Below are 25857 nucleotides of genomic sequence, written 5' to 3'. Positions count from 1 at the left end.
CTCTCTCTCTCTCTCTCTCTCTCTCTCTCTCTCTATATATATATATATATATATATATAATATATAAAGTATAAGTAATTGAAAAAAATCCTATGAATTGAAATGAGAAAAAATGCCATGATTTGACGTTAGAAGAAATTTAGAAAATTAACTTTAGTTTTTAATCTGTCAGGCGAATATCATTTTAGCTATCTTGACGAGATGAGAACTCGCAACTCAACACTTGCGATTATTGACGCTGGGATTTTATTAGTGTTCCTTTTGGACCAGCTCATTATAAATTCTCATATATATTATATTATATTATATATATATATATATATATATATATATATATATATATATATATATATATATATATAAGATCTTTAACAAGCTCTTTCGGTGTTACCTGAATTTTAATTTCCCAGCTGTGTTTATCGGCAACTTTTTTTTTTAACACGACTATCAAGTTTAAACATAACGACCCAAATTTAAAACGCTGCCATTTTTTGACTTAAGAAGACAAGATTCAGTGACATTCCTTTGAACACTTACTGCGTGGACCCTTGGGCTTTGCTTCACTCAGTACGATGATCAGAATCTCTCATGTATAGGAATGATGCTTTTGATATTTGGTCAGTTTTGACAGGTTATTGATGCTCTTTCTTTGTTAAATTGGTTTTTCGGTTTGTCCATGTAATGATCTTTTGCGGGAAATTTCGTATGTGTAACCAGAAACATTGTGATGAGAATTTATTACCCAAACCTCAAACATTAAAATTACAGAAAACATTTATGTTGCAAAGCTCAAAAATCCTAAGAATCTCCATAAACCTTTCATCATACGTTAACTTTAGGTTGTTGGTCTTATTAAATTGTGTTTTTTGTCAGTTAAATAAAATGTTTTCTAAGTTGTGGGAGGTGTACAGAATGAAATTGTTTTTGTGATCTCCAGACCAGGGAATTCACTTGCTTCTTGTTGCTCTTAACAAGTCGCTTCCACTTTTGACTTGGCAGCAGAAGTAATATGTCCCAGAGGTGGCTTAGACCTGCCTTCTACAGTCTGCAGGCTTACAAACCCCAGGCGAGAGCGAGCTTTGGCAGAGGAAATTGCTTTTTCTTTGTGTGATGCAGTAGCCATGGGGTCTCACAAGGCTTAAGTCTAGTTACTTGTTGGACCTAAAGGCAAACGTTGTGAACTTTGCTGTTTTCCCCAATATGTTTTGGGAAGAAAAGAGGTTCAAGAGGTGGTTAGTGTCCGGAGGAAGGACGTTGACTTTCCTCTCACATCAGTTTGCAAACCTGTAGGCTTGTGTTTGGAAAGGCGAGATAGTGTCCATGGCTTCCTTCCACAAGGGTTTCCCATAAAAGTGGTCTTGCGCAATGAAACGGCTTGATCTGTGGTACCTGCTTACTCTTTTCAAAGAGTAGGTCATGACAAAGTCTTTGAAGGTTTCTTTGGGTCCTAGGAAGATCAGTGCAGCCTAGTCTCTAAGGGTGACTATTCCACTGGAATTGGAAGGAGACTTCATCCTTTTTGTTAAGCTGAAGGATGCACATTTTCAAACACCCTCCCACCCATTCATGATCATCCTTGGCATATCTCCCCTGGGCTTATGTGTCGTATTGAATCTGTCAGGTAACAGATGCTTTAATTAACCTGCTATAGCTCCAACCAAGAAAGAAGACATTAACTAATATCCTCTCTTGTAAAAGAGGCTTCTGTGGGATGTCCTCCAAAAGGGAGTTTCTTATTTTCCTGGACTCCAGTCTGCGCAGTGCACACTATACCATACAGGAGGATGACTATCACAAACACTTTAGGTGATGTTTGTTACTTTTTCCATTCAATAACATTAATAATTAATGGTCTAACATGTAGTAGAGGGACAACCAAGGACTTAATAACACCAATGGCATTTCAGACTTCACAAATTATTTACATGAGTAACACTAAGAATTGATCAACACATTAAAATAAAGCAAAACTAAAACAGTGAAAATAAGAAAAGGGTTATAAATGATGAATAAAGAGAAGGCAGGCAAAATTATGATATATAACTACGATGAATTTACACTAATGCAAAGGACTGAACACCTACCATAAAATACTCGGCAATAATAAGAGTAATTTAATTGAGATCTATTTGCATTACTTTTCTCAAGGGAAGGAACTTAAAGACGTTAACGACCTCTGCTTGAAGTTACACTTCATACAGGCAACTGGAATACAGCAACGAACTGGAATTCTGGCAACTTGAATACAGCAATGAACTGGAATTCTGTTATGATACGGTAATTAAATGGAACTTTGAGTCCTGATCTTGCTTCTCATGCGAGTCCAGGCTCAATGTTAGTCAAAACGTGCAACCCTTGACTTCAGGCTTGTTATGAGCGGGAGGTCATATATAAATATTAAAGTCCTCGAAGTTCCTTGCTGTCATTTCAGAATTATGTACAAGAGAAGTCGCTTAGGTGTGAGCCCCCTCTCCACTGACCTGCCCTGTAAATCACACCTGGCTGGTTACCACTTGACCGTCGTCATCGTACCGAATTGGCTGTGTAATTTGGTTAAATTTACAAAAATACAATTAATTAAAGTCATACAAAGTTCCCCAAGGACGGTGGACACGAGTCAATATCATGACACCTCCCCAACAGAATTCACGTTTTATTCTTTCTTGCCAAAATATAAAATAACTGCTTACAGCAGGATACCTTATTACCGCAAGTATCCTTCGTAAAATAATTCAAATCACACTTTCCAATTTTAGTTTTCTGTACAAGAAAGCTATTGTGGCTGCTTTGTGTGACCGCTCGCACTTTTTCTGTCCGCCCTAAGATCCTAAAAACTACTGAAGCTAGAGGGCTGCAAATTAGTATGTTGATCATCCACCCTCCAACCGTCAGACATACCAAATTGTAGCCCTCTAGCCTCAGTGGTTTTATTTTATTTAAGGTTAAAGTTAGCTATAATTGTGCTTTTGGCAATGATATAGGATACGCCACCACCGGGTTGTGGTTAAAGTTTCATGGGCCACGGCTCTTACAGCATTATATCGAGACCACGGAAAGGTAGATCTATTTTCGGTGGCCTTGATTATATGCTGCAGCGGCTGTACAGAAAACTCGAATGAGCCGAAGAAACTTCGACGTAATTTTTACATGTTTTAATTGCAGACAATAGCAACATACATTTGGTACCAAACCATACAATCACACAATGCCGGTGATCATTAAATACTACAACAACCATTACCAACCTTACCAAGATAACAATCAAAGCCATTACATAGTTAACTCATTAATCTGCTTAACATGTCAATAGTAAGATGCTTGCTCCCAGCTTTGTGTTTCAACGTGCAATCATGCTTCTGGAGAGCCAGTGACCAGTGGGTACTAAACGCTTCTCAAGGCATTTTTGACAAAATATGGTAATGGGTTTTGATCAGATACATTTTCTGTAAACCACTACTGTTGTGATGCATTCAACTTTTGACTTGGATATGCTACAGAATGTAGGGTAGGGGCATGCCTGGGCCACTTAGATGCTGATCTAACTGGCACGGGCATGCTCCTGCCCCACAACCTGAGGTACCAACCTGTAATATGAGTGGTTTCTGAAAATGACCACCGTTATAACCGGTGCAGTACATAGCTTTTTTTTTTCTTTAGCTAGTCGAAACTGTCCTTAGCATCCTTATTCCAAGGAATTTTAACAAGGAATTTCATTCTTTGTCAGAAAAGTGCTGAGCTTTACTGAATTTAAATGTTTATACATAAAGATGTATCGGATTATATATTTATTAGTAATTTATACGAATGCCAGAAAAATGTATATTTATATTTTGCAGTTTTTCCACAGTGGCAGCATCATTCCTGAATGTCTTGGAGATTTCATTTGAGTCTGTATGAATGAGCCTTGTCTTGGGCAAGTAAACTCCAAAAGCTACCATAATCTCCTATGTATATTTATTAATTATAAATCTTATAAGCAAGTCAGGTTTTAAACGAGAATATTCAATGAAGAAGTAATGGAAAACAAGAATAGGCGAATTTGCGTCTCTTTGTGATTACTCATCATATATGCAATTCAGTTTTAAAGTGAGAACAAAACAGATTTGAACATAGTAATTGAACAAAATAAAACAACGGTATACATGTTTATTCATTATTAACATCATTTGTTAACAATAACAGCCACTCCTTCACTGGACGTCCTTTTTGTAGACGTTTATCATTTTTCGTTGCTGTCGACAAGCCATTTATTGCCAGATCCATCCTCTGTTGACGACTTGGCTTCTACAGAGAACTGAGTAAAATAACTGTATTGATAGTTGTGAAAGTCTGCCTGCACAGGTATACCTGAACGTTAAAGTGGCGGGCTTAATGCGGCCAAGATGCCCAATCTCCCTCGGACTACCTGTGCCATTGAGAGTCCAGCCGGAGTAGTGTGCAGACCACTGTGTAAAGTGCGTGGTACACATGTTCTGGTACTGCTGTTGCAGGAGCAATTCTCCAAATTTTGCCGCGTGGAATTAGTTTTTTTTTTTTTTTAAAGGTTAGGTAATTGTTAACTTTATATCTTAAGTGCAAGTCGCTTTTTCCATTTTGTGCCATAATTAGAAAGTAAGGGATGTGCATTTGTTTGTCAGGGACTAATTTTGGTGGCGGACTATCTGGGCGGGAATCTTGGTGTTAGATCGTGAGGTGGTTTGTAAGGCGAGTATGAAGTATGAAAGCAGATAGCAGTACGATATTAGGAATATAAATTTTCCATTGTATTCTAACTAAGGATATCATTATTATTGGGATCTATCGCCTTAGAAGAACAGTCATTCATATGTATATATATATATATATATATATATATATATATATATATATATATATATATATATATATATATAAAGTATAATATATAATATATATATATATAATATATATATATATAATATATATATATATATATATATATATATATATATATATATATATATATATATATTATATATATATATATATATATATAATTTGATTTAAATATATGCCTCCTTATTAAACAAGCAACACAGCCGCCTAGGGCACATTCACACTAACTGTTAAATCGTGAATGAAAGCCCTGTGTAAGAGATATTTCCACACCCCCTAGGCAATCGGGCCGTTCAACCCTCTCTCTTGCATGCATTCTTATGCTTCGTGGGTTAAATTTAGACCCTTTCCAGTGTCACCTCCATATATGCGTTCATTTCTAGGTCTTCCTTTCCTTTAATTTTTTTTCATATATACACTCGTTACCAATCTATTAATATATTTTTCCTACATGTTTGAGCAGTCTCAAAAAATTGTCTATCCTTTCACGTAGGCTAACTTAGTATCACTTCTTCATCTCGACATTTTGCATCCTATCAGTAGCTCTTGACTGCGTAAAGTTTTTATTTTTATCTCAGTAGCTTCATTCTTGACTCTTTCATATGCATTCATCATCCACACAGCTCAATAATTCCTTCCTGTGTTGCCACGACTTAAGGGTGGATGAAGGAGACGCATTTTAGGTTACTTGACCGAAAAGTAAATGAACGAACAGACGACTGGCAAATTGGTTGTTCCTTTTAGTACATAGAAAAGAATTCGGTATAGGAATTTTTTTTTTTTATTGAAATAACTTTGTTTTAATAATGCCACACATTTGTTATTGTACCCTTACGAGTCAGAGGCAGGTTGCGTTATTCGGATGCAATCAACATTAATTTTCCCAATTTCGCTTTAACTGGTCGTTGGTTGCTTGTTTGAACTTTTAGCAACGCCCCAAACTAGTGGGTCTTAAATTGGGGGGGGGGGGGCTTGTCAGCAGTTTCCAAGGGAGGCGTGAGCCCTAGGGAAAAATAAAAAATTCTGTAGTGAGGAACTAACATTCAGAAGTTTATGGAAAAATGCAAAAGTTGAAAAAGTATCGCCTTATAACGTTAGTTTCCTATAGTCTACTACTCTGGTTAGACTCGTTGGACTTACCATGTTTTGTAGGCCTAATTATTTACCTCCCTGCATATCCCTCGAAACCCCTTCTCTTTCTGTTTTTATTTTCCTTTAAATCTGGGAGGGAATTTTACTCATAGATACAAGGGGTCCGTGGAAGGAGAGGACCAACTCTTAGAAGTTGTAAAATGTGTTAAAGCATTTTGTTCGGTGTGTTTTACATTAATTTATGTTGTCGTTCTGTTTCTAGATTATTTGTGATGTGTATATTATCACCTGTGGTAATTTAAAGTTATTTTTCTAAGTAATGTAGGAGTGTTGCCAAAGGTCAGTAAATTTTTTGGATCTTTAATAGATAGTGACCCCCAAGGGTTTTAATCCGGTATGTATCCACTTTTGCGGCGTGTTTAGTACAAGCCCGTTGGGGATTACCGTAATAACATAAAAACCTATAAATATCATAAATATAATGACCCTAAGGAAATATTAGTCCTGGATAACGACCCCGAACTTTGCCGGGGGTCACTATCTAGGAAAGATCCAATTTTTTATTTATTTGATAATCATGGAATTACGAACTCAAAAAGAAATAAAACATATTTCCATTCGGCCAGATATCAGATATTCGGTGAAATGTTCATTCGGCAATTGTCCATTCGTTGAAATGGCGACCATAAACAGTAAGTTCTTAGTCTGAGGCGTGTCCTGTGACTAGCCTGGTCTGTCGTCCAACCTTCATTCGTTACTGCTGTGGCGTCGGTGACCCTGGTAGTTGTGACGCCAGATAACCCACAATTAATCAATCGATACTTCTGAATATTTACAGTAGTAAACCATCAGTATTAGCATTCATTGGTGCGTGTTCGAGGTTTCCATACAACTGCGCACTTACTATACATCCGCTGTCCATACTATGACGTAACTCCACTTCATGATTTCATCCATGGATATTAAACAGCTCGGTCTACGGAGACAGCGCGCTGTCTCACACAAGCTTCTACAGCAAAGCAGGCACCGTAATTGCCAGTCATCTACCAAGTAGGCGATTTACTTTTAAGGTCATCGAAGAAACAGCGGTATTCAGAGAAACTCAAGTGCCGCCACCCTTTTGCTAATGGGGTAAACATTTCATGTATTCGTGATTTTCATTACTCAAGATCATATATTCATTATGGTTATTTCCGTTGCTGAGAGAACGGGAGCTGATACTATATTTTTCAAACCCCAAAATGTCAGCGAGAGATTAGCGTGAATATATGTAAGCTTATACAACGGGTATGGTATATTTGCAGGATACTTAAAAAAGTCTCTCTCTCTCTCTCTCTCTCTCTCTCTCTCTCTCTCTCTCTCTCTCTCTCTGTCTCTCTGTATATGCTTAACGATACCAGTGAAAAAACTAAATCACGGGTCAGACAAAAGACTGAAGATAGAAGACCTAAACTGAGAGAGAGAAAGAGAGAGAGAGAGAGAGAGAGAGAATACAGTATATCCCATTTCCTAGGCTATAAATTGATTCAACAAGTGATGACATAAGTACCACTCCTGTGTTGCCTTGACACTTTTTCCGAATGGCTTGTGTTCATGCGTGAAGTCGTTTCCCTGTAAACCGGATCAAGTCTCTCTCTACCTTAGCCGGTTCTTCTCAGCATTACCCGGAAGTCACGAGAGTATGTTTATGTTCCTTTTTTTTTTTTTTAATCCCACTAGGTGTAAGCACTGCTCTGTCATTATGGGCTACATGCACACAATCAGGTGTGGAGGAGGTTAATGTTGCCCATGATTCGTGACCTTAAGCGAATTTTTCATAATAGCAATTGAACTCGAAAGTACTTCTTTCAGATGGAAAGCCATTACACACGTTTCTTCCAGCTTACGGGAGAAACATCGACTATAAAATGACTAAGTCTTGTTATGAGTTTCATTGAAAGATCAAAAAATGTCAAATGCCATCGAAGCCCAGGCCTAGTCCCTTGCCCAGGTTATGAGCCTAGTAGCCCCACACCTAGAATCAGTGAATATTGTAAGTGTAGCACCGGTTGGAGTCACACCCTTCTAATGGGGAAACAGCTTTTTTTTTATATATATATATAAATGCTGTTTTCCCATTAGAGGGGTGCGACTAACCGGTGTTACACTTACAATATTCCTTGATTTTAATATATATATATTATATATATATATAATTTGTATTTTTTTATTTATATTTATATATTTATATTTACAGTGTCAAATTGGGCTTCTACTCGGAAATCTTAGCTTGATGATAAATGAGATTGCCAAGGCCAGGTAGAACAGTTTATTTTGCGAGCCTTCGATGTATATAACCGTATCATCAGGTTGAAAAATTGACAAACGTAAAAATCACTGAAATTGCAGTAAAATAATTGTCTAAAAAACGTTAAGCAAAAAGTTAACAAAACACGAACAGAAAATACAAATAAAAATTAATTATAAAAATACGGTTAGGGTTCATCTTCTGAATAATAATAATTTCGTAATTTCAGTGATTTTTAAGTTTGTAAATTTTTCAGCCTGATAATGTGGTGGTATACCTCGAAAGGTCGCTAAATAAAATGTTATACCTGGCCTTGGCAATATTTTTTATCATCATTGATTTAACAGAGGTAAACAACTGGCTTAGCCTATTGATTTAACGGAAGTAAACAACTGTCTTAGCTTATTGATTTAACTGAAGAAAAACATCTGTCTTAGTCTAGATGACAATGAGAATGTGGTTAGTCTAGATGACAATGAGAATGTGGTTAAAGTCAAAGCTCAAGAAACTTTTTATACTCTTCACAAATTGCTTACATCCGGTTTAAATACTTGTAGCAAATTCCATCTCTGACTTTGAAAGCACATTAGTTAACTGGACAATAATAAAATTCATAAAACTAACCCCTCCTTTTCAGCAATGGAAAGTTTCCTTGTTCAGCAAGTTTTGTAGATTAATGAAAAACGATTTTGCCCCCCCGGCGATTATTGAGGAAAATGAGTGACATTGTGTAACCGGTACGTAAAGACAACTTGAATGTTAAGGTACATTTTATTCTAAGGTTTACGAGAGAAAGAAAGCTTTTAGCCCATATCCTTACTCTGTATAATTCTGCGAAGATACTGAGTAATTGTTTAAAAAAGCGGCTGAAATACGAAGCGGGGAATATTGCCTGTGCGCCGTTGGTAATTAAGGGAGTGACGCAAGACCTGCACAACAACCAGTGTCGCCCATTGGTTGGAGCAGCATGAAACCTTTGCATACCTTCTCTGATCATTAGAACATGGCGCGCTTTTCGTGTTACTTTGATAGTCACTCTTGACGCGCACAAGGTGGTCTGTGCAGATGTGGTGTTTTGAGATAATAGTATTCTGGGAGATGAAAAGCATTTAGAGAACTGCGGTGTTGTACATCGAACTGAATAGGGGAAACTAAACCCACGGTCTCTTTGATTTTTAAAGTGGCAGATATTTCTCTTCACATTTTCTTCTAGACATGGTGTGTGAGAATAAAATTTCTCTCTCTCTCTCTCTCTCTCTCTCTCTCTCTCTCTCTCTCTCTCTCTCTCTCTTCTCTAATATCCTTCTTCTTAATATCCGGGTTTAAGCTACTGTTTGTGCTTTATTAGAGTTTATTAATAGAGCGCCTTATTATTTAATTAGCCGACGTAACCTCTGGCACGTCACAATTCCCTTTGATTATCGCCACTCCTCTTTCTTCTCGTTAGGTACGATTGTCCTCTCTCTCTCTCTCTCTCTCTCTCTCTCTCTCTCTCTCTCTCTCTCTCTCTCTCTCTCTCTCTCTCATATATATATATATATATATATACATACATACATACATACATATATATATATATATATATATATATATTTTTTTTTCACATACATACATACACACAATGTACATACATACATACTATATCCATATATATTTACTCTATGACATACACATATACATACATACATATACACAATATACGTACACACACTATGTATATATATTTACATATTTGTTGTGTGTGTGTGTACATGCGCGCCAAATACATACAACAAGACTACATCATGTCATGTTTACAGTAAATTGAATTTATAAAACGATTTGCGACGACGCCGATTGACGCGCGCAAACGCCCTTGCGTGTTACAGATTGAAGTGGGAACAGCGTTGAGTTGGGTGGATGGTTGCCACTTCGTAATGTCAAGCTCCCTGTCTTGGTGCAAAGAACAAACGCAAAATTGTTTTCATTTTATATTGAAATTAGGGGGAATTAGTAATTTACCGTTGATGTTGCTATAGTTATTTTTAGTATTGTTACCGGTTTATTTTTTTTTCTTGAACTTCCGTAGGGGTTTTAGCGCCGTCAGTGCACCTAATGCGGTGCACTGTAGGCGTTATTTAGGTTCTTTGCATCGTGCCTTCGGTCCCTAGATTGAACCCCTTTTATTCCTTTTACTGTACCTCCTTTCATATTCGCTTTCTCTCATCATACTTTCCACCCTCTCCTAACAGTTGATTCATAGTGCAACTGCTTTGAGATTTTCCCCCTGTTACACCTTTCAACATTTTACTGTCAGTTTCCGTTTCAGCGCTGAATGGCCCCATAGGTCCCAGTGCTTGGCCTTAGGCCCAAGTTCTATATTCAGTTCATGTTATTTGAAGAATTATGAATGGATATATTAACATTTTTAGGTGTCGTGTCTGAATTCACACAACGTACATAATTATTCTGCACCTTGTCCTGGTAGGAATTAAGTCCTGTTCCTCATTATGGCTAAGAGGAAGGTACAGAGTGTCATGATACGGGACATAGCCACCACAATAAGGACTGCTTCTTCAAGCCTAAAAGTGTACATGATTGGGCATATATGACAATTGTAATCACTGTTTTATATATATATATATATATATATATATATATATATATATATATATATATATATATATATATATATATGTGTGTGTGTGTGTGTGTGTATATGTATATGTATATATACATACATACATTCATACATACATACTGTACACAACCGCGCGTATGTACGTATGCATGTATGTATGATTTGTTCCATCATATGATCGCTTCCACTTAGAAAAAATTGACATACACACACACACACATTACGTAATCTTGGTCAATTCAGCCAGCCCGAAAATATCTCGAATTAACAAGCTATATAAAACCTTTTAAGAAAATAATAATTAACATGCTTGTAAGTGAATCAAATATGCGGTAAATTCCTCTTGGCGTCATGCTAAACAATTAAATTTTCCAAAATCAGCGCCTTTGTAAATCAATATATTAACCCAAAGCCCAGAACTCTCGGGAAATGAAAGATAATGTATTTTCGACATTGCAGCAAATGAACGGCACTAGGGAAATTGCAAAGAAGTCTCCGTTACATAATTCTTCGACTGTTTGTATATAATGTAATATGTATATTATATATCCTTTTCTCATCGGGATTGGGATATGTTCTTTCCATAGAACCTATCCCAAAATGAATTATTATTAGTTAACTCACACTGGAAATCTCGAGGCTGGAACCTACGTCAGCAAATCAAATCATGACAATTTTTCCACCAAGCTTTATGTAATGTGTTCCTCACAGATGTGAGGCTGAGAATTTTCTTTCTTCAGTTGGGTTCTGAGATGAGGACTGTATCCCAAAAGTATGGAATTCCAGGCAGTTTACAGGTGTGCAACAACCGGACCAGAAAGTTCGAATTTTGTGAGTTAAAAATGCACTGACGACGTAATGACTCTTACCAGTTAAAGAAAAAGTCTGAACTGAAACATGTACATTAGACACTGACAGTATGAACGGGATGTATCACTTATAAGTATATATCCCGGAGAAATTTTCTATTATATAGGTTGTCAGTTATAAGATGCTTAGAACAATCGCTATTTGTAAAAGAAATATTGTGTAGTCAAGTCTTTTGGCATAATTACAGTAGTTGTATACTTTTCAAACGATGCTTGCGTAGTATATATTGCCTTGATAAAAAGAAATTTTGCTTTAGATGAGTGCAGACGGCCACATTGCGCTAAACGCGAAAGCAGTTCAATTCAGCTAAATTTCTGAGTCCGAAAGTCAAGTTGGTATATATAGTTCGTATAATATGTTCAACTGTATTTATTATTGGTACTTAGTTGTTATACGGTATATGTGGTCCTTTCAAAGTCTGTAGTAAGTCAAAAGGATTAATTTATATTCAGTTATTTTTGCAGTTTGTGTCTAATAATCCCGCGTTACATATAGAAAGTGCTTTGGTAGGAATCGAAAGATTATTTGCCTACATTCCGACAAGGTGAAATAGCCGATATCATTAAGATTGTTGACGTGACAAAATGTTTAATAAAAACATATTTCGAGGACAGATCAGCTGACACCGAGTTTTTATTTTTTATTTTTTATAGTGACCAAAACACATGTAGTATATGAAGTAGGTAACGTGCTATTTAATGAAAGGTAAATGGGCAGTATATTGGTATTAAATATTGGCTTTTCTTACTGTAATTATATGATCCATGTCATATTTCAATTTCTCTTACATGTTATTATCTTTGTACACTCAAAAATATTCCGCCACACTTTAGAAGTAGTTTTCGTTCTCCAACAGTGACTAATTCCTTAGGTGTCCGCCGGTAAATTAGTTGTCCTATTAGAGTAATATTGTCGGTGTTACATTTTAAGTTTGCTGAAAAGAAAACTATTGTGCCGGCTTGTCTGTCCGTCCGCACTTTTTTCTGTCCGCCCTCAGATCTTAAAAACTACTGAGGCTAGAGGGCTGCAAGTTGGTATGTTGATCAAGCACCCTCCAATCATCAAACATAGGCTACCAAGTTGCAGCCCTCTAGCTTCAGTTTTTATTTTATTTAAGGTTAAAGTTAGCCATAATCGTGCATCTGGCAATGATACAGGCCAAGCCACCACCGGGCCGTGGTTAAAGTTTCATGGGCCGCGGCTCATACAGTATTATTCCGAGACCACCGAAAGATAGATCTATTATACGTTGATTATACGTTGTACAGAAAACTCGATTGCGCGGAAGAAACATCGGAGCAGTTTTTGCTTGTTTATTGTATAATAGAATGACGGGAAAAGAACACTATAATAAAAATGTACGAAACATTTTGTAAAAAATCACTTCAGATAGCCAAGAACCAGTGACGAAATTGGTGCAAAAGAAAATAAGCAAAGTATCGAAGCACTGTCGAAATTGCTTGAAAAAGAAAAAAAAATATATCCACCATAATGACTGTTGAAAGCACAGTTTCCATAAGCAGGTATCTTATGACATCTGACATGGGCAGGAAAAGTCAACCAACAGCTGTTCTTAAGGTCAGCGGATCATTGACGCGTCTTCAACTCCCTTAAAGGCCGTCAGTAACGTTCGGGTATTTCTGTGCAGGTCGGCCTGCACAGTCGACTTGTGCAGGCAGACCTGAACGTTAATATGGACAACCTGCACATGCTTTTTTCACTTATGAAGAGCGTGTTCCAGTCGGGAACAGAAAGGGCTGAACTTGATTGAATATAAAAATTTTTATACCTAAATTAATGGTAAGAGTTATTTTTTTAATAATTGATGGGGATGTCAGATTAATATGTATTTAAAAGTCTGCAATTTTTCCACAGGGAGAATGGTGTATATTGCAGGTGGCAGGTAAAATCCAGAAACTATCATAACATTAAAAAAAGGACTACGTATTCTAAATTAGTCGCAAAACTAAATGAGGCTGATTCTGCTGTTGACAAGAATCCATGGTTATGAACCATATATGCAAGTCAGTTTTTCAAGGAAAATAAATATTCAATATAGTGAATAAAACAAGAATTGGCCTCTGTGCGTCTATTCATGATTATGCTTCATGTACGTAATTCGGTTTTAAAATGAAAGCAAAATACTATTCAACTTAGTAAAAGGACAAAATAAAACGGATGTTAACTTTGTTAAAGATGAATATCAGCCACACTTTGTACTGGACATATATTTTAATGCTTTTCTTATTTTATGTTGAGTGGCGGCCTTAACAGCTAACATTGTGATTAGGAGGGAGAATGAGTTCTAGTCGATACACAAACCTTCCACACACAAGTTCTCCCCATAGGCATTACTTAAGGTTCCTTGCAGCGTGCCTTCGGTCCCTAGCTGCTTCCCCTTTCGTTTCTTTTACTTTACCTCCTTTCATATTCCTTCCTCCATCTTGCTTTTCACTTTCTCCTAACAATTGATTCGTAGTGCAACTGCGAGGTATCCTCCTGTGACACTTTTCACACCTTTTACTCTTAATTTCCGTTTCAGCGCTGAATGACCTCATAGGTCCCAGTGCTTGGCCTTTGGCCTAAATTCTGTATTCAATTCAGTTCACAAAAGGAGAGAGAGAGAGAGAGAGAGAGAGAGAGAGAGAGAGAGAGAGAGAGAGAGAGAGAGAGAGAGAGAGAGAGAGAATTTGTTTGACGAGTTATCAATCAGCTTTGGACCTAATATGGGTGATTTTATTTATTTCGCATTACAAAAAATTTAAAATGTATCGAATGTTTATTTGAACTAGTATCTAGAATGAATAAGTTTAAATAAACTATGAAATAAGTAGTTAACTGTAATACCACTGTATATGATGCCATTCTTGAGAAAGTCTTATTCGCAACATTATGCAGTTCTTCACGTAAATCACAATAGTGATGAACGAAGGCTGATAGTGTACTTTCATAAACTATTATGACGCTTGAAGAAAGTAGTAAAAGTTACAAATGCTGATAACCTTGTAAGTATAATAGTAACACCCTGTATTTAAGTAATTTATTGCTACAAAAGGAAAATATAACTAGAAATCCAGTTGAAATAGGAAAAGGCCTGGGAATCGAGAGAAAAAGTTTAGGAAAAATAAAATAAAATATTCTGAATGCGGAATATTGAAGCAAGTGAGATTGAATTACGCCAAAGGGAAAAATGATTTCGGAAAGTTTTGTGACTATACTATAGTTACCGCTGAATATGTTTTTAGGGTAAGTAGAGTATGGAAAGACACTTGATGTCATTGTGTGTTATAGACCAACAATCGTGTGACACTATTCAACACTCAAATCAAGGTCCCTGAGCGCTACCCTGCGGAACCCTACTGTAGGCTTAGGTAAGTCCTAGCTTGAGCCTGCGAAAAACTCCAAACTATTTTTTTGCTAGTCACTTGTTTAGCGTTGAATGAGATTACGGTCCAGTGGCTCCATTCTGCAACATCAAACCTATTAGGATTAATTAAAATACTCCCGGTGCTCGATATAACGAATAAAACAAAGATACTAAGCAAGTGTCAATGAAACCTTCTTTTCAGTTCTTTTAAACAGGTCTGGACTCGCCACCATGTCGTCAAGTTTGGCTTCGAAGGGGCAAGCTCGATCTGAAAAGGTAATTGCAAGAGTGCATTTCCTTTCTGTTAAGACGTAAGCTCTTAGGTTCTAAGTATTCGTAGAACGATTTGAAAATAAACATTTAAGCCATATTGGAATACACAGAATGGGCGATGGTTAGCCTGTGATTGCTGAAGTCATCAGTTATATAGTGCATTGCAACTCTCGCCCTATCATGTCATAGCCACTGATTTAAAAAATGCTGTTTCGGTTAAAAAAAAAACTATAGATAGACTTCGGAAGAGGGACACAAAAAATGTTGAAGCAAAAATCAGCTCTACATAAAACTGTCTATGTAACTGTGATCTCTTTAAAACCTAAATGAATAAAAATAGAAAATTTGCGAGAAATGGTTGTGATGGCACACTAGGAAAAAAAAAGCGCCATCGGAAGACAACTCAGTCCCGATGACTCGGTTTTGCTTTGCCCTCCGTTGTGCTTACAAGTTTCGCCATTACATATTACTGGTGGAATAGTAGATGCAGTAGAACGGGGAATTTCGACTTGGTCAACCGGATAAGGCTGAGAGAATCCTTGAAGTTTGGCTTTCATTTAACAAAATCGCTTGTCACTTCCATAAACTGTGTTTCTTGGTGACTTTCGGCACAGTTCTGCGAGTTCAGCTTGATGAGATCACATCTGTTGGCAAATTTGACCTTTCAACAAGGCTTGGTGACCATTACGTGGCCGTCAAACCTAGTATGACCTTTATATATAGGCCTATATATATACAGATAGATAGATGTCAGCAGCCGATATAATTGAAGGTATCACAAGTGAAAATCTGCTCAGCACAATGAGGAACACTAAAGGATAAAGTCCGGATATTTTTTATTATATGGGATCAGCGTTAATTGCAGATATATCTGTACAATAAACGTCCTGTTATTTCCCTGTTTATATAACACTGCTTCAGCCGTAATGTCCTTTCCAGTTTTGGTACGGGGAATATATGGGATACCAGAAAACTCTCAGACGGTGAACTCACTTTCTAGAATTTGATCCGGTACGTTACCAGCCATATAAGTAGTTAAATATAGCTTGGGGTCAAAAGGCTTTGTGCTTAGCACAAGTTTTCTAAGACGTTATGAAATTTGGATTCTTCACTGTTTGATTTGCCTTAGATTCCAGACACCAGAACGTTGTATACCCCATATGTGAAATTGTATACCCTATATGTGAAATTTACCCCAGAAGAAACCAGTATCGGCAAATTTGGGTTATTCTGAAAAGCGTGACTCATCTTTTAGGGAAAAGATTTCTCATACGGCCTCACATGTTTTACTGAAGTCTTACATTTTCTGGTTTTGAAGTGAATTACAGATCTAGAATAATGGAAATAGAATCGTCAGAGAGAGAAAGGTATGAATAAACGACGGGATTAAATTAAACTCTTCGAGGGAAAAAGCGAAATAACACTTGAGCAATAGTTGGGATGTGTGTGTGTGTATGTATGTATATAGCCTATGTATACATACACATATATAGGTATGTATGTATATCCATATATCCTTATATATATATATATATATATATATATATATATATATATATATTATATATATATATATATATATATATATATATATATATATATATATATATATATATATATATATATATATAATATACAAATCCACAAATATCGTTAAAAAAAGAATTTATTATACTTTGGGAATAACTGTCCCCTGAATATTTATAAAAAAAAAACATTTTGATATGTCTTGGTAAATTTCAGGCACATTCTTAGGAACAGACTTGAGTATGTGTTTTTTTGTGACGTTCGATCAGTGATGGTGACTGTATCTGTGGGCTGGGTTCTACAGTGTTGCACCATATCAAGGTTTAGTTTGTCTGCAGTGTTGAATTCCTGAATCAGTCTTTTGATGTTGGAACGTGACACAAAGCTTACCTTATATATATACAGTATATCATGATATTAGATTTATCCTGTAGTTACATTTTTTTTGTAAAGTGTATGGGATTCATCAGATCCATCACCATGACAGTATTCGTTTTTCTGGAAATTAAAAGGTTGAAGCTTACCCGCCTCTTTGTTATTCACGCATTGGCACATTCTTACCCAGGTTACATCATATCCTCAATCAGACCAGAGCGCAGTCTTCCGTAGAGTGCCTCATATTTTTACTGAGAATACATCGCGCGACATTATTATTCACCCAAGTATATTTGCGTGGAAGGGAATTATAAAAATCTTCTCTACCTGGAAAGATATCTTATTAATTACTCCTCCAACTGCTACCCACAAAAGTCGACTAACCGGGCACCTAAATAACTGCTTGGATCAGCAGGGGCTCATTAGATACGTAGGCTAAGTCCCCACACAGTTACAGATTCGTCAGGAATGGGGATCGAACGCTGGCGAGGGCAGTTGTGAGCTGAACGAGAGATTGAGTTTGTGCGGCTCATCGTCTCAGGTGAAACAGGACGATTGTCTTCACCTGAACAATGCGTGGGACGATCATTCTTGTTCGTGTCCGCATCACACGATAAGCAATCAGGTGGGCTCCCGGAGGAGTCACTGTTTGGTCACCGTGATAGAACGTGTTGATAGTTCGTAATAATGTACTGAAAAGTATTTTATCCGGTTGGCATAAATTGTAAATTTTATTACGTGTTTCAGTGAAATGTCGAGGAGATAGCCTGTGGATTGGTAATTTGATAATGGGCTGGTTGCAAGACTGGTGGTATATAAACAAAAGCCTGATTTAGAGGATGACTGATACATTTTCCCTTGATCTTGACGGGAGAAATGATGCCCTGCTGGTGTTTCTTTGTGAACGAAAGTGGTTAGTAAGACACTGTTGTACTTGGATATATATATTCTGTCTTGTGTCATTTAGGCATTTCCTCTCTCTCTCTCTCTCTCTCTCTCTCTCTCTCTCTCTCTCTCTCTCTCTCTCTCTCTCTCTCTCTCTCTCTCTCTCTCTCTCTCTCTCTCTCTAGGGCGAGTTGATTGCTTTGCCAATATTTAACACCGCGAAATGAGATCGCTAGAATTAAAACCATTCCTTGCTTCACACTATTTTACCCGGTTTTGGTATATTCGCTAGCTACGATAGAGCTTTTTGTTACTTGTATTAATTCACAATTATATTTGCCTGAGTGATTGTTGCATGTATATATATATATATATTATGTATGTATGTATATATGTATGTATATGTATACAATCACTTCCTCGAAATGCAGGAAGAGTAAATCTGTCCACCTGCTAGAAACCGCAGACGAAAATAAAAGAAGTGAAAGCATTTAAATACCCATTTAAAGCCTCTATACTTGTCCCGTGATGATTCAACATGATGTAATGGTGCTGCGTTCGTCCGTACGTGGGTTTTTAGGCAAAACGGGGTAGAACATGTGGCGCTACGAGTGTGTTACGTTGGTGTGCGGGTTGTGGGGTTGGTGGCGGTAAGGAGTGCTCGGCGAGAGAGGTGCGGCCTCGTTGAGTCACCATTTGGGTGAGAATTTTAGCAACGACCAGAAGTGCGGCGCTCTCTCGGTGGCAGACTTCACGCAAGTCAGTCGTTGGGTGCAACACGTTGACTGTAAACGACGAGGAGAGCTGATGCACGTAAGATCCAAGCTATTTAGAGGAATGGGTTTATCGGCCGTCGGCTCTTTTTGAGCCGGGATTTTCTGCTTGGGGAAGCTGTCGTTCACGTGAAAGCGGATCAAAGTTGAAACCTAATACATTAAGTTCTTCTGACCGAAAGAAGGCCGATACATGTCGCTCGGAAAAGGGATACATTTCTTGGTTCCTTTGCTCCAGGTTTTCTGTCATTGGCGAGACGTCGTGGGTGATTCATAACGCGTGGAATTGTGCTTACCAATTAGATTCCGTAATATATTTCCCAAGAAATGTATTTCGTCCTGACATTTTGCGTAATCGTGCTTGCAGAGCGCGGATGATGGTTGCACCGCCGAGGAAAGTGACTTTGAACCCTACTGTTCGTTCGAGTTTTATGTCTCCGTTTCGTAAATAGCTTGATCTTCAGTAACTGCGAGTGTGGTGTGTCCAAGGTATTTATTTCCGATGGCAATCCCTAGTGAACATTTGGACGTGAAGCTAGTCGTAGACGGGTTTATCGATTACCGACTGAAGTGTACCCTAGTTTATCACTTGACATAGCTTTTGAAATGTTAATGCATTGCTTGTCTGAAGGTAAGTTGGTGTTGATCGAGCTCAGTTGGACTGGAATGCGCATACTTCGCGCTCACAGTTCTTTGTGGCCTGATACGATATAGTACTGTGAATCATTACACTTAAGTGTGTGTATATATATATATATATATATATATATATATATATATATATATATATATATATATATATATATATATATATATATATCTCACATTACCACAGGTGAGAAATATTTTCCACCTGTGGTAATGTGATAAATGAATCACGTGCTAAAGAGATAGTATAGTATATATATATATATATATATATATATATATATATATATATATATATATATATATATAGAAATGCTAGCAGGACAGTACATTCGAACATACAGACGGCTGGAAAAGCAAGCGTTCGCACCTGACAGATGTTTGTAGGCGGGCCCTACCCTCATTAGTGACAGGTCAGATTTTACACATGCCTTATTCCCCGTCTTTCCAGTACCTCCCCGAAAATGAAACGCCTTGCATATTTTAGTGAGACTAATGGATCAGGTTTTAAAACCAGACTCGGTTATTTTTTTCCCCGTACATTATTAGGATAAACTGTTCTATTACTCCTGCCCAGTGGATTGTGTGATTGTTTTCACCAACATGTAAAATTCCACTGTCCGCAAGTGCATTTTTTTACACGTTTCTAGTCTGTCTATTCTCATTTCAAGTGTCTTTCCAGTTTGGGCAATATAAAAGTTGTCACAAGAATTACATGGTATATCTGGTATACACGTCCTATAGTATTGTCTGGGGAGTTCTTTATAAGTACATGTTTCATTGTTTTATTGTTCTGAAATGATACACTAACTCCATAATTCTTCAGTAAATGGGGAATATCTCTGAAATTATTATTATATGGCAGTACAAGTAGGCGTTTTGTGTTGTTTCTCATTTTTCGTTAGCAAGAAATGTCTTTTTTTGCCTTTAACTGCATTTTCAATAGAGTCAGGATATTTCAATTTCTTGCGTACATTCCTAATCATACCTATTTACCTATTTCATCACCAGTGTATTCAGGGCACATGTGCTCAGAGCTCGAAATAACATGGGTGTAAAAACTAATAACTTCATTGCTGTGACCAGAACAAAAATGAACATTGGCAGCTACGTTGGTGGGTTTTCTGAAATTTATGTACACACTATTTGGTGCTACTTTGGCTTGCTATCTACGCGTCGCCTACTCCCAGGCGCTAGTACTAAACACAGCATGATAAGTGTAAAGTAGGCGGCCGCACGAAGATATCGTTTATTAATATAATTTGTCGACCACACAGTATACAGTAGAAGTGGGTGTATATAATATTTTGATCCCCGAGGGGCTAATACTAAACACGGCGTCCCAAGGAGCTTCACCCAATGTTTAGTACTAGCACCTAAGGAGTAGGTAACGCGTAGATAGCAAGCCGAAGGCCACAATAGCACCCATGTATTTAATCCCATTGCTAGTCCAGCGCATTAGGCAATCCAAAAAGGGTAGGCAACGATCCTTTTCCATTTCCTTAGTGAATTTTGATACCGCTAATTCATTTATTATAACAGAGAAAGTTATTTACGTTTTTGTTATCTGGCCAAACACAAATTAGGTCATCGGCATACCTGGACCTGGACCACACTATATTGCTTGGAATAAAAAAGTATACCTTAGTTTTACCAGACCACTGAGCTGATTAACAGCTCTCCTAGGGCTGGCCCGAAGGATTAGACTTATTTTACGTGGTGGAATAACTTCAATATTTTGTTTTCGAAAATTTCATACACAAAAGTTACTTGACACTGGGGATAAAGGGGCTAGCCACTGCCAAGTCAAAGTTGTGAGTAAAATTTCCCGTTGAATTCGAATGTGCGTTCTTTTACACAAATTTGAATTAGTTCTGTTAGCGCGTGCTTGGGAAAAAATAAGAATTCGAATACAGCGGGAAATTTTACTTAAAAAAATCTGGCATGACAATGGTAGCCCCTTATCACCCAGTGTCCTGCTTGCATATATATTAGAATTTCTTTCTACCACTTCGGATCAGTCCTCAGAAGATGGTGTTTGATATATAACATCATATATATATATATATATATTATATATATATTTTATCCTGAGCTTTATTTTCCTCAATTCTCATTCCCAGCTTCCTTCTCAAAGGGTTGCTCTCAGGATACGTCCAAGCTATCTGCATCTCCTCTTCAATATTGTCCCACCCTCGTATGTGACTTCCCTTATTGTAGTATTTCTAACTCTATCGTATCATTTGACACCAGATATTCTTCTTGAAGCTCTGTTCTCAAATCGACAGATTCCAGTGGTTTTATTTTCAGTGCTGTACGAAGATTCATGTTCTTGTACAGATCAGACTAGATGCATGTGTGTATGCATTTGACTTTGTTTTTTTTTATAGTCTGTAACTAAACTCCAACTTGGGAATCTGGATTGAATATCATTGTTCCTGAATATTTGAAATATTCAGCCTGCTTAATCCTTTCTTAAAGTCACTTCATTCCTTTGTCCATACTTTAACCTCATTATTTCTGCCTTTCTTAGATATATGAAACATTCTATCAGGCAAGCATTGAAAATCTTGTGGTCCTAATTGATTAAATAGTATCGTCTTCATACTCTAAGTGTCAACTTAGCATGAACCAATCTAAACCTTCCCTGCCTTTCGACATTGTTTTTCATTATACCTGTAAGGCCAAACAGCAAGGTTACATAACGCTACCCTTTGGCACCCCATTATTTACTGCAAATTCACCTAAAAAGTCTCTTCAATCTAACCTAAGTATTTACAAACTGGGAGATTCGTAGCATCCCCATATGGCATGGACTGGGTGCCATATCTTGAGCGTAACCATCCTGTAGCCCTGGAATACCTTTGTGCTGTCTGCATCATTGGTATCTCTGCCTCTGCTTTTAATCGAATGGCTGGGGAATGCTGTAGGGGAGGCAGATGAGGCACAAGTATCCACCAGACATGCTTGACTGTTGCGTTGTTTGTGTTGTCCCAAGCTAGACCAAAAAATGCATGGCATTTATCAGTTTGGAATTATGCCAAAATATCATAACCGCTGGGGAGTGTTGTGGGTGGTGAGTGCTGCTGCTCTTCCATGTCATCATTGCTGACTTCATCATCTTCCTGCAAGGCCAATAATTCCTCTTGACCGTCAGTCTTATGACATAGATATTGGTAAAGCCGCTTATGGTAAAACTGCTTCAGTCACAATGAGTTCCTGATCCTGTGGCTGTACAAGAGAAGTGGTGTTAGGTGGGAGGTACACAATCTTGCAGTCCATGTTGATGTCTCACCAGGTTGGATGACTCAGTGAGTTGTCCATGACCAACAGCATTTTGAAGGGAAACACATGGCTCATGACACTTGGCTTAGAATCCTGAATGGAATGTGTTTTCAGGCAGAAAAAATGCTGCTGGTCATCCAGCCGTTCATACTCCTTTACCAGTAGAAGCCATTTTTGTCTTTTACAAATGCACCCCTGGAATGTTAACAGTAAACTTGCTCCTGTCTACATTCCTTCCTTGTGGCTTGTTTCTGACGTACTGATATTCATTGAAGTGACATAGAGTTATAACACAGGTTGGTGATTCAAGTTACAAATTTTTTTGAGGACTGTAACTGCCTCCATCTGTAGTGTATTGTCAACCTCATCTGCTGACCCTCATTCCCCCGTAAGTTTGATGTGTTGTAGCTCCTTCCGTTTGAGTAGGCAAACCAGGTAGTCAACAGAAGCCATAAATTCCTTCTGGCCATCCAGCACAGATACTCTGTACATCTCCCGTTTTCTTAATGGCGTCCATGTTCTTCCATATTGTCCCCAAGGTCAACTCTACCAGCCCCATCTAATGCCTGATGACAGTGCTCCCTTTTTCTTCTTCCATCTTGACACCCCCCCAACTTTACTGTATGGCTGATGAATTCCTTCTGATGGGTTGAGGGAGTCAACTTCAGCATGGTGTATCTCTGGGATATGAAAGATGTTCATATAGAAAACACTGACTTTTGATGTAGCGTCATTGAGAGTCTTTCTCCACAACAGCGTCCTTGCTTTGAGCAGCAGAGGGTGGATGGTTCCATGCACTGAAGTTTCCTTGCCATGATGGTACATGCCTTACTCTCGCCTTGACTTTCTTACCAAGCAACTCACTCAGTAGAGAGAGAGTGGTTGCAGTCATAGGTAAGCCTCAGAATAATGCCACACTCTGCTTCCAGCTTATGATTTATCGCTCTATAGGATTCTAGGGAATTGAAACGGGAGTGTGTAGCACACTAAGTGAATTGGACACTATGGACATATATATATATATATATATATATATATATATATATATATATATATATATATATATATATATATATGTGTGTGTGTGTGTGTGTGTGTGTGTATATACACAGTATATATATATACACATATACATACATATATACATACACAAATATATACCTGTTTCTCTTGGCAGTAGCTATGACTGAGTCTTTATCTAAACGCACGCTGTAAATTTTATAAGTCCACAAACCAGGTCTTAAAATTCTCACTTAATCTTTGGGCGCACAGAAATTTGTACAAGTTCACAAATCGGACCCAGGGCCTTGTCACTATCATTCCACAAAATCTCACACTCGTCCTACTTCTCGCTGACTTTTGTTTCAGGAGAGTACGAATTGTGGCCATGTCTAGTATAAATTTCTCGAATTTTGTTTTATGGGTTCCTTTCCCATTAATATTCACGTTCACTTTCTCTTTACTTTTAGCTCAGTGATGATTTGTTGTAGATTTTAACGGCACTAACTCGTCAGTAGAACATATGCGTCGTGAGGACCCCTGACATTCTCGTTTTCAGTTAACATCCGCCCACATATTTTCTGCTATTCATAAGGGTGCATATATGAGATATACAACACTTCATATGTTCGCCAACCAGTCGGGTCCGGCATCGCCTATTTTTCTGTGTACTCTCTCTCTCTGTTATCGGTTTTTCTGTTATGCCCTCTTGCACTAATTAAGATATTTAGTTTATTCAATTGCTGACTCGATTATTATATACACACAGATATATGTATGTGCACAACCATAATATCTATCATATGTCGACAAGCAAGGGGAATACGTAATTTTCTTACATCCAGCCTTTCACCTTAGGTGAGATGCTGTTTGGTCCTAGTGGCGTACCACCTGTGCGGGTTGGAGTGGCAGGTACATGGATGGATGTTTCAGCCAGATATATCCAAGGCTGTTGGAAGGCACTGGCTAATGAGTTCAGTTGCCAGGGGCGGGTCTCGGGGATGGAGTGGTCCCGAAACCTGCGTGTAAAGGATGTTCCTGGTGGTCTGCTCACCAGTGTGAGATCCCTGACCTTTGTTTGGACTCCCTCAGTGTTTATGCTTTTCTGCTGTTTAGCTTGATCTGTTGAGTGACCATCTTCTTGATTGATTTATGATGCTAAAACTGCCGTCACAACATTGATCATCTGCCTGCTGGTCACTTCTGGTTTCAGAATGATCATGGTGTCTCCGTGTTGGCTACAAACCCAGTCTGCTTGTTCTTGTTGAGGTGCAAAGATAACTACTCTCATAGTCCACATTGCTCTGACAACCACACCTGCTGGGGTATCACTAGTCCTCAGTCACTCGTACTTCTTGTCTGGAGACACTCCAGTATATCCCTTGAAGGTTGCATGGGAGGTGTCAGGAACTTGTCAGATCTATGGCAGGTGTCTACCAAGCAAAGTGGGTCATCATCTATGTTTGATGTCATAAAGGGGATATTTCGCAGTACAGAGCCATTACGCAGATCATGGAGTTTTTTGTTCTGTCTACCAACATAAGCTTAAGCTTTTTCTCTATTTTGCAGCTAAGGTCTACCACTCAGCCCTTCCCAAATCGTTCTTCTTGAGGACTTGGACCCCCTTGACTCTGTAAAGCTTGCTGTGCTCTTGAGAACCCTTGAATATTCTTGTTTGCCTGACAAACTCAGACCTCCATACAGGTCCCTGAGGGAGACTATGGACAGAGAAGTTATAGTGAAGACTGTTTTCTTACTAGCCTTATGATCTAAGAAGAGGGTAGGAATTGCATGATCAGTACTACGTATTGCATTGCTCGAGGATTGGAGATCCTATTCATTCTTGTTCGTGCCTGATTTCATGGTAAAACCTTAGAACTAAAGAAGATATTGAATTTCTTACTTTTTCTTTTTTATCTAAAGTGCTTTGTTTGTATGAGAGAGAGAGAGAGAGAGAGAGAGAGAGAGAGAGAGAGAGAGAGAGAGAGAGAGAGAGAGAGAG

At 37.9% G+C, this 25857-nt stretch overlaps 1 long non-coding RNA gene across 1 annotated transcript in view; it reads left to right on the top strand.

Annotated features, from left to right (window-relative positions):
- The window catches only part of LOC136855640 (uncharacterized), a 169207-nt gene that overhangs the window by 2662 nt on the left and 140688 nt on the right, over positions 1–25857 (top strand). The window lies entirely within an intron of this gene.

This window comes from Macrobrachium rosenbergii, chromosome 32 (assembly GCF_040412425.1).
Source record: "Macrobrachium rosenbergii isolate ZJJX-2024 chromosome 32, ASM4041242v1, whole genome shotgun sequence".
Classification (NCBI taxonomy): Eukaryota; Metazoa; Arthropoda; class Malacostraca; order Decapoda; family Palaemonidae; genus Macrobrachium; species Macrobrachium rosenbergii.
The sequence above is the reverse complement of the archived record's forward strand: the minus strand, read 5'-3'. Positions and strand labels throughout refer to the sequence as shown.